Below are 12248 nucleotides of genomic sequence, written 5' to 3'. Positions count from 1 at the left end.
GAGCAGTTGCAGCACAACTGACCAGGGAGGGCAGAAGGGTGTGGCAGTAAAATTCACCATGGAGGACAGGAGGAAGGGGATAGGGGCATGGCATGTGGACAGGCAGGGTGGAGGTGGCAGGGACAGGTTACAGTCATCTGACAATGCAAGGCAGGTGGTAGGGGAGTGGCAGCTCAACAGAACACTCAGAGTAGATAGGAGTGGCATGTCCATGGAACATGGTGGTCAAAAAGGATGGAGCAGGGGCATGCACAAAGACATCGGAGGGCAGGGGGAAGGAGAATGGGGGCAGCAAGCAAAGCACAGAGGCTAAGCAGGAGGTCAACGATGGGCCATAGAATTGGGCAATGGAGGGCAGGATGAGTGGACTGGTACATCATGCTAAATGCAGGGCAGTGGCAGCACATCAGATCATGCATGGCAGGAGGGAGGAGGCTAGTCCATGGATCCAGACAACAGAGGATAGGGAGGAGGTGGATGGGGCAGCAAGCTAACTGTTCAGAGAAGGTGGGTATTAGGAACTTTATTGTTTTTAAAATGTGTGTCTGTGCGAACTACTTAAAATATGAACAAGTATGCAGCATAATCTCACTTTTATTCAGGAAGAAGAGGACGTTTGGGACTGTGACTCCGGGCTCACTTGGCAGAAACATCCCCTGACCCTCCACCCCCCATCGCAAAATGTAATGCCCGTGAAAAGGGTAGGTGGACGCAGTGTTATATAGAACATAGTCCGGAGAGCACGATTGTAAATGAAAACTAGATATAGTATATGGTATAAACTATGCACCAAAAAGTGTGATATAAGATGAACCGGGGCATGAAATATAATATGCAATACATTGTGCGCAATGACAGATTCATTGGAGAGCGCGAGATAGCACAGGCACTAGTGCTTGCTATGTGATATGCGCCTTGGAGAGTAATATGCACAGGGCAGTGTTGTGTAATCTAAGTAGTCTCTAAAGTTGTAATATAAAATATGTGCTGGGTAGTGTAACATTGCATATGCACTGTGACAAAGATATGGATCCCAGATTGTAATATGTATGGCATAGCGCTGTGCTTTATAACATAGGCATCGTTAGATGGGGCAATATAACCCGTGCGAAGGCAAGTGTGGCATGACATATTCACGGGGTGGTGTTACAGTGCACATGGGCTAGAGAGTGTCATAGCATACGCACTAGCTGGTGGAATACAACATAGAGGTGTGTGGAACTCGGTGGGCACTGGTGGGTGTAACACAGCATTGGGCTCAGCCAGGAGCACGCTGTGACTCTCAACTGAGGTTTGTCTCCTTTCCAGAGAGTAAAATAAAAAGTATTACACATCCGGCGGTGGATGTGTGTTTTATTAACCGTGAGGGGGTTTCTTGCATAGTTTGGTCGAATTTTTGTCGAATCCCCTTTGAATGGCTTGGTGTGCATGTGTATTAAATGTGCCCATCAATAGCTACCCATGTTTGTATAAGAAATGACAAGGGTGTCTACTTGGAGAGTACCCACCAGCGGGGGCGCCGGGATTAGGCACGGTAGGGTGTCAGACATGTCAGAGCTTCACTAGCGGTGTGAATACATTCTACGTGGATTCATTGTATGCATAGGGGGATGGGGTCCCCGGGGCCATAAGTGGCCTGAGGAGGGGGCAACACAGCCCCCCTCCTAAAGAATAAAAAAATAAATAAAAGGCCATGACCTGGGGGTTGGGGTCCCCGGGGCCGATTAAGGCCTTGGGAGGGCCAAATTATTTTTTTGCAACAAAAAAAATTAGGGTGCAGACCCTGGGGGATGGGGTCCCCAGGGCTAATAAATTAGAAAAAGAAAGGGGGCCACACAGCCCTCCTTCTTAAAAATAAATAAATAAAAGACCGGCATCGCGCCGGAGGCCATGCCCCCTCCTTGCAGCACTCTGCAAACGTGCCCCCTGGCCAGTTGTAAGTTGAGGAATTAAATCCCCTTCAATACTGAGGGTCCCTGAGGGCCAACTAGCCCAACAGGTATCTCCAGTATGCGCCAGAGAGCTGTGTTGCAGACAGGTGTTCTGAAGCCACGCCCCTTTTTACACCTCCATGCAACACAGCTCTGTGGCGCTTACTGGAGGTACCTAGTGGGCTAGTTTGACCCTAGGGACCCTTAGGATTCAAGGGGACTTAATCTCTCAACTCAGAATGCCCACAGGCCCTGTGGCGCGTTTTTAAGTTGGGGAAATAATTCCCTTTCAATCCTGAGGGACCCTGGGGTCCAACTAGCCCACCAGGTGCTTCCAGTAAGCACCACTGCTGTGCGTTGCAGAGAGGTGGTGCAGGCCGTGCCACTTTTTACACCTCTCTGCAACGCAGCTCTGTGGCGCTTACTGGAGGTACCTAGTGGTCTAGTTGGACCCTAGGGACCCTCAGGATTCAAGGGGACTTAATCTCCCAACTTAAAACGGCTACAGGGCGTGTTTACACAGTGGGGAAGGGAGGGGACGGGGCATGAGGTGACGTGTTCAAACACGCCCTGTGGTGCATTTTAAGAGGTAGTTTTAATCCCCTGCCCTATTATATACTAGGGGCTTACAGAGGAGGTCATGCTAATCACAGGGGGATCCCAACACATAGTGTGCCCTAGTGTATGTAGGTGTTTTCACTGTATTCTGAGTGTCTTTTAACATAGCACTGGCTCAAGGACTGGTTAGTCAGACTCAGTTACCACCAGTATCCGTCTGAAAAAGTTGAGGGTACAGGATGATTTTGCGACAAGGCTTGTTTCTGCTCTTCTGTTTGTTCTTTCTGCACGTTATACTTCTTCCTGCACTTTTCTTCGTCTTTGAGGACTTCTGTTGCTTCTTTCTGCATTTCTTTTTTTTCTTTCTGTGCGTTTTTCCTTCTTTCTTCACATGGCCTATCTCTGTAGGCATAGCTAGAAATTAGCATTTAAAAAACCTTTGAAATTCACTGAAAAAAACATAGGTTTCAAGCACGTTATAGCTAGGAATTAGCATTTAATAAACCTTAGAAATTCACTGAAAAAACCATAGGTTTCAGGGGCGTTATAGTTAGCTGGACTTTTCACTCGTACAAAACCATAGAAATTCCCCCGTTATAGTTAGTTCAGCTAACTATAACTCGCGCGCCCGCAATGCACTGCTGATGACGTCACATATTACATCACTCATGACATGGTCAGTGACATCACTCATGACATCACTGATGACATCTCAAATGACATCACTGATGTCATTTGTGATGTCATCAGTGATGCCATGAGTGATGTCACTGACCATGTCATGAGTGATGTAATATGTGACGTCATCAGCAGTGGATTGCGGGTGCGCGAGTTATAGTTAGCTGAACTAACTATAACGGGGGAATTTCAATGGTTTTTTACGAGAGAAATGTCCAGCTAACTATAACGTGTGTGAAACCTATGGTTTTTTCAGTGAATTTGCTAGGTTTTTTAAATGCTAATTCCTAACTATAACGTGTGTGAAACCTATGTTTTTTTCAGTGAATTTGCAAGGTTTTTTAAATGCTAATTCCTAAATATAACGTGTGTGAAACCTATGGTTTTTTCATTGAATTTGCTTGGTTTTTTACATCATTTTTTTTCTTTTTTTTTTTTCCTTTAAACACTATGCTACCTATGTATATATTCATGGTTTTAATGCATTCTTCAATATAGAAAAATTCACCATTTTCAAATAAATGGTTAGATATAGTTGTATAACATAGTTAATATCTTCAACAAACCTTATCTTTTTTTTAAAAATTGTTTAAATAATTTTTTTTACTGTGCGCGTTCGGTAAGCTTACCGTAAGCGCACGCTTCGGTTTATGTACAGTGAGCGTACGTAATATTTATACGCCGTGTGCGCATGCTTACGCAATTTGCGGACGCGTCCGTACTTCCTACGCGACGCGTAAGCGCATGCCTTATACGCGCACGCGCGCGCGTACGTTACGCGGAAGTGAACGAGTGTGCCTGTAATGCGCATGCGCGCGTGCGTGTGTCTTTCGTACGCGCATGCGTACTTTTACCGTACGCGCTCGGTAAGCTTAACGTGCGTGTACGGTTGGTCATGTGATCAAGAAACAAAACTTTTGATTGGTTTAAACTACTTTCAGTTCCAGAATCTTCCTACACCACACCCATTCCCCTCATTACTGCTTGTGATTTCTTAGGAGAAGGAGCTGAATTGTCTTTGGGATACAATGGCAGAGCAGCAGTCCTCTTCTGAGAGTGAGCAGGGCAGCAGCATCATCAGACAGAGAAGGAGGAAACAGTAAGTCACCCGAGCACATCCGCAGAAGCTCAGCCGAGTACATCTTCGGCAGCTCAGCCGAGCACTTCCTCTGCGGTGGGAGCATCACCTTCTTCTGCTCCTGTGGAAAGGAACCCTCGATTTCAGAGGGTACAAATGAGGTGCACCAGATGTTATGGTCTAATTGTTTATGGGGAGACCAGTATTTCTCTAATAAACAATAAGATAGACCAGCACATCTGTGGTCCTTGTTAATATTCCCATTCGTTCTTTCCTCTGTCCCTGTATTAACACAACGGCTCTTTTAAGAGCCAACCTTACCTCACAACTTTTTTTAAAATGTTTTAATTAATTTATTTAATCTTTTTTTTTTACCGTATGCGCATTTAAAAAAAAAGGTCCTGGAGGGAGTACAACGGAAATGAGAAAAGCAGAGAGAGGAGAATACAGCAGATTATCAGAGTCAGAATCTCAGAGCTGTACACCACTCTCCTCTCACCAGAACCAGTAAATGGCAATGTTTCCCTCTCTTTATTCACACATATACATGTTAATTACAAATCTCAGTCCTTCCCACATTTTTTCAAATTAAATCACACATTCTATTGGTTGAAAACTTCAACCCTTTTCCAAATGAACCCTTCCCCCAACTTGACTTCTGCCTGCTACCATAGCAACAGCTCATGGAACACTGGTGTGAGCAGAGAGGTCAGAAGTTCAGCACACAATGTTTCTAATCCAAAGAGCAAGAGTGCTTCACCTGTCAAACCTAACAGCAAATCCATAGTAATCTTCTGTGGGAACACAATTTTCTGAACCAATACAAAACATGCTTCTAAAAATGTACACATACAGCCTAGTTTTAACTGTAAAATGGTTTGAATCAGCATATGAGTTCTTTTTCTAAAAAAATAATATGTATGCCTCCATTTTACAACTGTCTTTCATTTCATATTGCCATTCTACTGAAAGACACCTCCTGAGTGCATCCAGATCTCCTTGAAAGATGTTCACAGTGTGGATTGTAGGTCACAGCTATGTCTTCTGGAGTGAAAAGTATGCAGAAAAAATAGGTATGGTGAGAGACCATGCTTTGCCAAATGTAGACATTAAATGGATTGGTCAGAGAGGGTTAAAGTGGCATCAATTAATGCCTTTGGTGAAATCTTTTCTACACCTCCAACAGCCTAACCTTATTATTGTGCACTGTGGTGGAAATGACCTAGGCACTTTAACTGGGGTAGGTCTGGAAATGCTTGTTAAGGACACCTTTGTGCAATTAATGTCTCTTTTTCCTCAATCTGCCTTTGTATATTCTAATATATGCCAAAGGCAAAAGTGGAACTGGTCCAACCAATTTTGTCCACAGATTGACAAAGCAAGAAAGCACGTCAACAAATCTATTTCTGCTTTCCTCAGAGACTATGGTATGGGTTCTATATACCACAACGAACTTGCGTTACAACATGCAAGGCATTTATAGAGGAGACGGTGTACATTTCACTGATGAAGGCAACAGAGTCTTCCTCTTGAACTTTAGACTCTGCATCGGTACTTACTTGTAGGTACCACAAAAAAAACACTTCATAAACACAACGGCTCTTTTTAGAGCCCCCTAATATCTAAACACTTAAATTTGATTTTTACTTCTATTTTTTTATTTATTTTTTTTCTGCCCTGCGCGTACGGTAAGCTTACCGTACGCGCATCCCGCGATTTAAATAAAAAAAATTTAAATGTATTTTTCATACTTTTGGGACCTTCTTGGACCCCCTGAGTGGCTCACCTGTGCAGTGAAGTCTCCCTAGAGTCCCTCACGTCATGTCCAGTGCTGGCTGACCTCTCCTGCCCTCCACAACGATGCCTGCAGTGTAAATCCAGAGGCTCCCCCGTCCGTGACCGGCTCCAGTAAGTAGATTCCGACGTCCAAAGGCACCCCAGCACCGGAAGCCTGTGATCTTTGGTTAGCTGAACGGACATTGCCCCTACGACTCCCTACATGCGAACTTACCTCTGCTGTCATTGGTCTTCCTCCTGTATCCTCTGGTGCCATACCTGCAGCTTCTTTGCCGACCAAAGAATCCTCATTGAAAAGCCCAACGTTTAATTTGCATCCTGCACCCTGTGTCGCTGGTGGTGTATGCCTGGTGCTGCTTTGTGGCCCCGTGCTTAACCTCCTAAGCATACCCCCAGCAACCACTTTACCTACCTGCAAGCAGTGTGGCTCCAGGCACCCGCTTTCTCCATTAGAAAGCAATGAGTCGCACTCGGATTTTGACCATGGCACCCAGCTGCCGCTGGTGGTACCTACCGGAATGCTGGCCCCTATTGACTTTTGGCTCCAAAGACTGAAATTCTAAATTCGATACTCGCCTGTTTAACTTCAATATTGTGTTCCTTATAGGATAACATAGGACAGTGTGAAAATGTTTCTAAGGGTCGATTTTTGAATGTGAACATTTTTGATTGAAAATGTACTGACCTTATTATAAAGACCTGGGTCTTATAAATAAAGTACAAAAAAAGTATAGTTTGTCTGGATCTCCTTGGGTTCTGTGTCCATTATTGATCATGTGTGTGCAATAAATGTCTTGCACTCCTCTGTGTTAGGCCTAAGGATGCTCACCCACACTATCACTAATAGAGCACTTTGGGTTTTGCATTGAGTCCTGTACACTTCTGAGGAACCCCTGGACTCTGTGCAAATATCAGAGCCAGCTTCCTACTATATATATATATATATTAGGCTTGGGCAGAGTTGGCAAAAAAACTCCGCGAGCTATGCAGTGTTCAGTGAGCGGGCGGAGTTGCTTGCTGCGCCTGTTCACATTAAGGTTTCTTGTCAAACATAACGAGAAATGCTTTCTCGTGCCAAAAATTGCATGCGAACTGCACCACGCAGTTCGCGTGGGCGCGGCCAACTTGTTTTTTTGCTCTGTTTATGGTGCTGGCCCTATTTTTCTATCTTTGCTTAATCTTCTTCACTCTACCCATCATTTTGTATTATAACCTTACCCTGCATCTTTGTGTGTTTGTATTTTATGTTTATTCTAGTTTTTGGTGTGTTTTTGAGTGACTTTTGTACTTTTTATTTTTCACTTAACTTTTTTTCCTTCCTTTCTTCTTTGTCCTATTTCTACTTTCTTCTCTTCCCCAGCCCCCACGAAGTGCCATGGCAGCACCGGGGAGGGCAGTGCCAGGCCCCCTGAACCAGCAGCACCACCAGCCACCTTGCGGTAGGCCCCGCTGCGCATTATTCACAGAGATGGAGGTGGCAGTTCTGTTTCTCTATGTGCAGCACAAACTCCCCTCCACCAAAATCCACCAAAAACTTGCTCCGCGTTGAGGACCACACACGTCTCGTAAGTTTTACTCCATTTATTGGCAGGCAGAAAAGGTTCGCAGACAGTGTCTTTTAAAAGGACATCTCTTCAGCAAGCCACAGTTATTAAATTTCCAAACATGTTTCGGGCATAGATTCGCCCTTGATCACTGGCGTCGGCTTGAGTGATTAGCATCAACAGTTCCAGGCGCACCTGCGCCATGTTAAATACCGCCCTACTGGGCTCGAGCACGCTGTGCATTCTGGTAGACATAGTTTCTACTTGATATTCTTCTGTAGTAGATGCTGCCAATCAACTTTAACTGTCATTTTTACCGCAGTGGGTTGCCTTACAGAACATTGGTGCTCACCTTTTAATTTATTGTCCCACCAACTGGCACCTCGACGTTCCAATCGCGCTTATTTGTTTTGTGCGCAAAGGATCTGCACTTCAGCAGCGGGGCCCTCGCGATCTGAGCCAGACCGCTAAAAATCCACCAAAAACTTGCTCCGCGTTGAGGACCACACACGTCTCGTAAGTTTTACTCCATTTATTGGCAGGCAGAAAAGGTTCGCAGACAGTGTCTTTTAAAAGGACATCTCTTCAGCAAGCCTCAGTTATTAAATTTCCAAACATGTTTCGGGCATAGATTCGCCCTTGATCACTGGCGTCGGCTTGAGTGATTAGCATCAACAGTTCCAGGCGCACCTGCGCCATGTTAAATACCGCCCTACTGGGCTCGAGCACGCTGTGCATTCTGGTAGACATAGTTTCTACTTGATATTCTTCTGTAGTAGATGCTGCCAATCAACTTTAACTGTAATTTTTACCGCAGTGGGTTGCCTTACAGAACATTGGTGCTCACCTTTTAATTTATTGTCCCACCAACTGGCACCTCGACGTTCCAATCGTGCTTCTTTGTTTTGTGCTCTAAGGATCTGCACTTCAGCAGCGGGGCCCTCGCGATCTGAGCCAGACCGCTAAAAATCCACCAAAAACTTGCTCCGCGTTGAGGACCACACACGTCTCGTAAGTTTTACTCCATTTATTGGCAGGCAGAAAAGGTTCGCAGACAGTGTCTTTTAAAAGGACATCTCTTCAGCAAGCCTCAGTTATTAAATTTCCAAACATGTTTCGGGCATAGATTCGCCCTTGATCACTGGCGTCGGCTTGAGTGATTAGCATCAACAGTTCCAGGCGCACCTGCGCCATGTTAAATACCGCCCTACTGGGCTCGAGCACGCTGTGCATTCTGGTAGACATAGTTTCTACTTGATATTCTTCTGTAGTAGATGCTGCCAATCAACTTTAACTGTCATTTTTACCGCAGTGGGTTGCCTTACAGAACATTGGTGCTCACCTTTTAATTTATTGTCCCACCAACTGGCACCTCGACGTTCCAATCGCGCTTATTTGTTTTGTGCGCAAAGGATCTGCACTTCAGCAGCGGGGCCCTCGCGATCTGAGCCAGACCGCTAAAAATCCACCAAAAACTTGCTCCGCGTTGAGGACCACACACGTCTCGTACGTTTTACTCCATTTATTGGCAGGCAGAAAAGGTTCGCAGACAGTGTCTTTTAAAAGGACATCTCTTCAGCAAGCCTCAGTTATTAAATTTCCAAACATGTTTCGGGCATAGATTCGCCCTTGATTACTGGCGTCTGCTTGAGTGATTAGCATCAACAGTTCCAGGCGCACCTGCGCCATGTTAAATACCGCCCTACTGGGCTCGAGCACGCTGTGCATTCTGGTAGACATAGTTTCTACTTGATATTCTTCTGTAGTAGATGCTGCCAATCAACTTTAACTGTAATTTTTACCGCAGTGGGTTGCCTTACAGAACATTGGTGCTCACCTTTTAATTGATTGTCCCACCAACTGGCACCTCGACATTCCAATCGTGCTTCTTTGTTTTGTGCTCTAAGGATCTGCACTTCAGCAGCGGGGCCCTCGCGATCTGAGCTAGACCGCTAAAAATCCACCAAAAACTTGCTCCGCGTTGAGGACCACACACGTCTCGTAAGTTTTACTCCATTTATTGGCAGGCAGAAAAGGTTCGCAGACAGTGTCTTTTAAAAGGACATCTCTTCAGCAAGCCTCAGTTATTAAATTTCCAAACATGTTTCGGGCATAGATTCGCCCTTGATCACTGGCGTCGGCTTGAGTGATTAGCATCAACAGTTCCAGGCGCACCTGCGCCATGTTAAATACCGCCCTACTGGGCTCGAGCACGCTGTGCATTCTGGTAGACATAGTTTCTACTTGATATTCTTCTGTAGTAGATGCTGCCAATCAACTTTAACTGTCATTTTTACCGCAGTGGGTTGCCTTACAGAACATTGGTGCTCACCTTTTACTTTGTTGTCCCACCAACTGGCACCTCGACGTTCCAATCGCGCTTCTTTGTTTTGTGCGCTAAGGATCTGCACTTCAGCAGCGGGGCCCTCGCGATCTGAGCCAGACCGCTAAAAATCCACCAAATACTTGCTCCGCGTTGAGGACCACACACGTCTCGTAAGTTTTACTCCATTTATTGGCAGGCAGAAATGGTTCGCAGACAGTGTCTTTTAAAAGGACATCTCTTCAGCAAGCCTCAGTTATTAAATTTCCAAACATGTTTCGGGCATAGATTCGCCCTTGATCACTGGCGTCGGCTTGAGTGATTAGCATCAACAGTTCCAGGCGCACCTGCGCCATGTTAAATACCGCCCTACTGGGCTCGAGCACGCTGTGCATTCTGGTAGACATAGTTTCTACTTGATATTCTTCTGTAGTAGATGCTGCCAATCAACTTTAACTGTCATTTTTACCGCAGTGGGTTGCCTTACAGAACATTGGTGCTCACCTTTTAATTTATTGTCCCACCAACTGGCACCTCGACGTTCCAATCGCGCTTCTTTGTTTTGTGCGCTAAGGATCTGCACTTTAGCAGCGGGGCCCTTGCGAACTGAGCCAGACCGCTAAAAATCCACCAAAAACTTGCTCCACGTTGAGGACCACACACGTCTCGTAAGTTTTACTCCATTTATTGGCAGGCAGTAAAGGTTCGCAGACAGTGTCTTTTAAAAGGACATCTCTTCAGCAAGCCTCAGTTATTAAATTTCCAAACATGTTTCGGGCATAGATTCGCCCTTGATCACTGGCGTCGGATTGAGTGATTAGCATCAACAGTTCCAGGTGCACCTGCGCCATGTTAAATACCGCCCTACTGGGCTCGAGCACGCTGTGCATTCTGGTAGACATAGTTTCTACTTATTATTCTTCTGTAGTAGATGCTGCCAATCAACTTTAACTGTCATTTTTACCGCAGTGGGTTGCCTTACAGAACATTGGTGCTCACCTTTTAATTTATTGTCCCATCAACTGGCACCTCGACGTTCCAATCGCGCTTCTTTGTTTTGTGCGCTAAGGATCTGCACTTCAGCAGCGGGGCCCTCGCAATCTGAGCCAGACCGCTAAAAATCCACCAAAAACTTGCTCCGCGTTGAGGACCACACACGTCTCGTAAGTTTTACTCCATTTATTGGCAGGCAGAAAAGGTTCGCAGACAGTGTCTTTTAAAAGGACATCTCTTCAGCAAGCCTCAGTTATTAAATTTCCAAACATGTTTCGGGCATAGATTCGCCCTTGATCACTGGCGTCGGCTTGAGTGATTAGCATCAACAGTTCCAGGCGCACCTGCGCCATGTTAAATACCGCCCTACTGGGCTCGAGCACGCCGTGCATTCTGGTAGACATAGTTTCTACTTGATATTCTTCTGTAGTAGATGCTGCCAATCAACTTTAACTGTCATTTTTACCGCAGTGGGTTGCCTTACAGAACATTGGTTCTCACCTTTTAATTTATTGTCCCACCAACTGGCACCTCGACGTTCCAATCGCGCTTCTTTGTTTTGTGCGCTAAGGATCTGCACTTCAGCAGCGGGGCCCTCGCGATCCTAGCCAGACCGCTAAAAATCCACCAAAAACTTGCTCCGCGTTGAGGACCACACACGTCTCGTAAGTTTTACTCCATTTATTGGCAGGCAGAAAAGGTTCGCAGACAGTGTCTTTTAAAAGGACATCTCTTCAGCAAGCCACAGTTATTAAATTTCCAAACATGTTTCGGGCATAGATTCGCCCTTGATCACTGGCGTCGGCTTGAGTGATTAGCATCAACAGTTCCAGGCGCACCTGCGCCATGTTAAATACCGCCCTACTGGGCTCGAGCACGCTGTGCATTCTGGTAGACATAGTTTCTACTTGATATTCTTCTGTAGTAGATGCTGCCAATCAACTTTAACTGTCATTTTTACCGCAGTGGGTTGCCTTACAGAACATTGGTGCTCACCTTTTAATTTATTGTCCCACCAACTGGCACCTCGACGTTCCAATCGCGCTTATTTGTTTTGTGCGCAAAGGATCTGCACTTCAGCAGCGGGGCCCTCGCGATCTGAGCCAGACCGCTAAAAATCCACCAAAAACTTGCTCCGCGTTGAGGACCACACACGTCTCGTAAGTTTTACTCCATTTATTGGCAGGCAGAAAAGGTTCGCAGACAGTGTCTTTTAAAAGGACATCTCTTCAGCAAGCCTCAGTTATTAAATTTCCAAACATGTTTCGGGCATAGATTCGCCCTTGATCACTGGCGTCGGCTTGAGTGATTAGCATCAACAGATCCAGGCGCACCTGTGCCATGTT

This window comes from Triturus cristatus, chromosome 1_1 (assembly GCF_964204655.1).
Source record: "Triturus cristatus chromosome 1_1, aTriCri1.1, whole genome shotgun sequence".
NCBI lineage: Eukaryota > Metazoa > Chordata > Amphibia > Caudata > Salamandridae > Triturus > Triturus cristatus.
The sequence above is the reverse complement of the archived record's forward strand: the minus strand, read 5'-3'. Positions refer to the sequence as shown.